Raw genomic sequence first — 4220 nt, 5'->3', positions numbered from 1 at the left:
GGGAAGGATTGCATGGAGGGGATTGTAACCATGGCAATGAGATGATATACGATAGAATGAATGTAAAACTAATGTTCTCCCATGTAAACTATCACATAATCCACAATAAAACATTTAAGAAAAAAATAAAGGGCAGCAGTTACCTAAGTACAAAGTTCAGATATATGGGATTGCAGTCATTGAGATGAAACAAAGTGTAGGATTTGTTGAACATAAAACTGATGATGGGCTCTGTAAACCTTCAGGCCACTCACAATAAAAAGTTAAGCAAAAGAAAAGCATTTACACATTTTTTAGTAGTACAAAATCATTAAAATCTTTATTAAACAAAGATATCAAAATGTAAAGCTATTGTATTTTGACATACCCTTCTACAGAAGAAAGACTAGTTGTTTTCATGTGTCTTCAATTGTCTTCACTCTTCCTTGCTCCGGGCTGGGAGAGACCCAAGAGCTGCATCTTAGATGGCCTCTCACAAGCTTTCAAAACCCCAGTCTTAAAAATATGTATTTGTAGACTACGTGGGCGCTTATAGTTCAGGAAAAGCTCATTTAGGGAAAACTAATTTTCTCTAACTAGCACTTCTTTCCAACTGTCCTTTCCCCAACCAGAAGAACCAGACCAAAAGACAACAAGGGAACAAAGAGAGTTCCTTAATTCTCAGTAGTGGGTTAGTCCATTTTCTACCTATAGGTTTTCATACACACAGCATTTTATAGTCATCAGACCCCAAAATTACAAAAGATAAATTTTAAAGGAAGAAATTGTGCCAGAGACAGGTATGATCAGAACATTCTCTTAAAAAAGGATTGCTCTCTGAGTGGGTTACTATTGTTTGTGTTATCCTAACTGAGTGCCATCTATTATATCCAGCCCAATTGACTATAATGTCTGTCTTGTGAGGCTGTATCAGGGCTCAGTTATCACTGAGTTAAACAATGCTGTAATCAATTAATGATGCCTGCATGCAGGAGGAGCTGAAGTAGCTAGCTACTCTGGTAGGATTCATCCAAGGTTGTTCACAGTAACCTGCTTTCCAAAGGGCCCAGGTGACTGTTGTAGAGGAAGTGGCATAAAAAAGTCCAGGAAAAGTACTTCCTGCTCTATGTAGGAGATTGGAGGGAGAGGTGGATTTCATCATAAAAATGCTGTAGATTGAAGGGGAGAAAGCAAGAAGGAGAAATGTGAGTAACAGAGAACCTGTCTGGAATTGAAAATAAACTTTGAGGTTTCTCTGGAGTTCCTCAAATACAAATATTATTAGATAAAATGCAGGGAGACAATGTATACCTTTCCATACAGGGGACAATGTTATGAAAACTTCTTTGACATAACCAAACACTTTGAAGGAATGAGTTGCTGGGCTCAGGAGACACTATGGTCAATTGGCACAACACAGTCCATAAAGACAATGTTCTACATCCTACTTTGGTGAGTAGTGACTGGGGTCTTAATAGCTCAAGAATGGCCATCTATGGCTCGGTGCAACCACTCACTTCTTCCTGTGCAGAACAAAGAAGAGTGAAGAAAATTGAAGACACGTGGAAGCAATTAGTCTAATGGATTCATGGACCAAGGGAACATCAGTCTTCATGACCCTGAGACCAGAGGAAATAAATGGTGCCCAACTGCTGCTATCAACTGCACTGAAAGGGATCAGATTAGTATGTTACTGCAGAAAAATGTTCAACAGAACTCAAAATCATAAAAATGGCCAGAATTGCTGGTTGCATAGACTCTGGTGGAACTTCTTATAGCCTTTAGTCACCCTTTAGTTCTGGAAACTCACCCCCATGGTTTAATTTTCAGCCAAATAATATGCAGATCTATAAGGGGAAAGTCATGCACATTTGAGAATAACTAATCAGTTGAGATGAAAAGGGCAGCATTTATCTAAGGACAAAATTCAGAGGGAGGAATGGAAACAGGAAACACAGGGAGGAAGTGATGGTGCATTGTGGGTCTTGCAATCAATGACATGAAACAAAATGTGTCAATTGTTGAATGAAGAACTTATCTGCTTTTCAAGACTTCACCCAATTTTTTAAAAATTGAGAAAAATGCATCCTATGTTTTTCATGATCTGGGGACTAAGAGAGGGGACCGCTTTAATTCTGATGTTCTAGGGATTGCTGTGATTTCCTTCTAAATTGATGGTGGCATGGTTTTGTGGCCTCAAAGAACATGAGTCTCTTTCATACGTATGATTTTCTAGAGCTCTTCCGGGCATCCACCACCACCACCAGCTGTCACAGAGCCAATTCCAACTCATGGTGATTCCATGTGAGTCAGAATAGAGCTGTGCTCCATACAGTTTTCATTGTGCGATTTTCTGGAAATAGATCACCAGGTCTTTTTTCCAAGTTGCCTCTGAATGGACTCAAACTTCCAGCCTTTCGATTAGCAACTAAGCTAAGTAAAACATTTAACAATTTGCACCACCAAGGAACTCCTTCCTGTCCATGGGATGTTGTTGTTCTTAGCTGCCATCAAGTCAATTCTGACTCATGGGAGGTCCTGGATGGCACTATGTTTAAGTGCTCAACTACTACATGTAACATAGGTGATTCAAACCCACCCAGAGGTGCCTTAGAAGAAAAGCCTGGTGAACTTCTTCTGAAAGGATACAGTTCTGACAACTTCATGGAGTAGGTCTACTCTGCATGAGCTCCTTCTCTGGCATATTATGGCATAAAAGGAAAACAGATTTTTATGTTTCTCCCTGACTACTCCACTTTGCTCCAGCTACAAGAGATGACTTTGGGGAGCTCAGGTTGGGATGGTAACCTTCCAGCTAGTGTTGAGACAGTTCAAAGCTCTGGGAGAAAGTTTTGTAAGCCTGGAAGCAGCTCCTCCCAGGTAGTGTGCCACAGAAGGAGGTCATAATGGGCTCTAGGAAATAAAAATGCTAGGTTAGGGACACAGAACCACCATGTGGACATTTTGGTGAAGCATGCATTCCCTAGATGCAGCTAGAAGGGGTTTATATCCTGGGTGTGCAGATGCACTTTAGAAGGCTCTAGATGGTCTGCTGGAATCCTGGTGTGGTGCTGTGGGTTAATGCACTGGACTGCAAAGTTGGTTTGAACCTGAAGGTTGGCAGTTCAAGCTCACCAGCTGCTCCTTGGAAACCCTATACAGGGTCGCTATGGGTTGCAACCAACTCAATGGCACTTAACCACCACCACCACAACAGATGGCTTGCTGGACTCCTGGCGTGGCGCTGAGGGTTAGTGAGCTGGAGTGCAAGATTGGTATGAATTGCAAAGTTGGTCCAAGCTCACCAGCTACTCCTCTGAAACTCTACACAGGGTTGCTATTAGTAGGAATTATCTCAATGGCACTTAACAATAACAACAGAGATGGCATGCCAGGGGTCCCTGGGTACTATAAATCGTTAACATGCTTAGCTGCTAAAAGAAAGTTGGTGATTTGAGCTTAGCCAGAAGCTCCTCAGAAAAAAGGCTTGGAAATCTACTTCTGAAAACTGAACCACTGAACAAGGCTATGGAGCCCAACTCTTCTCCAACACATATGAGATACCGTGAGTCAGAATCAACTTAGCGGTGATTGGTTGGTTGGGAGATAGAAGGTATGCTACTAAACCTTAGTATTTCCTCATCTGTGAAAAAGAGATTAACAGCACCAGATGCATGGGAGTAAATGAAATTATATATACAGGGGTATATAATAATAATAGGAGTCCTGGTGTGGCACTTGCGCTGGACTGCAAGTTCAGTTTGAACTGCAAGGTCGGTGATTCAAGATCACCAGCCACTCCTCAGAAACCCTATACAGGGTCACCATAAGTTAGAACTGACTTGACAACTTGGCACTTCACAACAAGAACAATATAATAGCATGTTGTGTGTTTAAGTATAATTTTAATATATTTTCTACCAGATTCCATTTTAGGCAGAAGAGGCCAGCAATTCTTTTGCGCTTCCTTTATTTCTTTGACACCAGGTTTCCTCATTTAGATGAGCCCTGGTGGCTCAATGGCTAAAGCACCTGACTGCAAACCAAAAAGTTGACAGCTTGAACCCACCAGCCACTCCAAAGGAGAAAGATGTGGCAGTCTGCTTCCATTAAAATTACAGCCTTGGAAACCCTTTGGGGTAGTTCTACTCTATCCCATAGGCTTGCTGTGAGTCAGAATCCACTGGAGGCAGTGGGTGGGTTTCTAATTTAAATAGGAACTAAATGTGAATCTGGGAAAA

Source organism: Chrysochloris asiatica, unplaced genomic scaffold (genome assembly GCF_000296735.1).
Source record: "Chrysochloris asiatica unplaced genomic scaffold, ChrAsi1.0 scaffold00107, whole genome shotgun sequence".
Lineage (NCBI taxonomy): Eukaryota > Metazoa > Chordata > Mammalia > Afrosoricida > Chrysochloridae > Chrysochloris > Chrysochloris asiatica.
The sequence above is the reverse complement of the archived record's forward strand: the minus strand, read 5'-3'. Positions refer to the sequence as shown.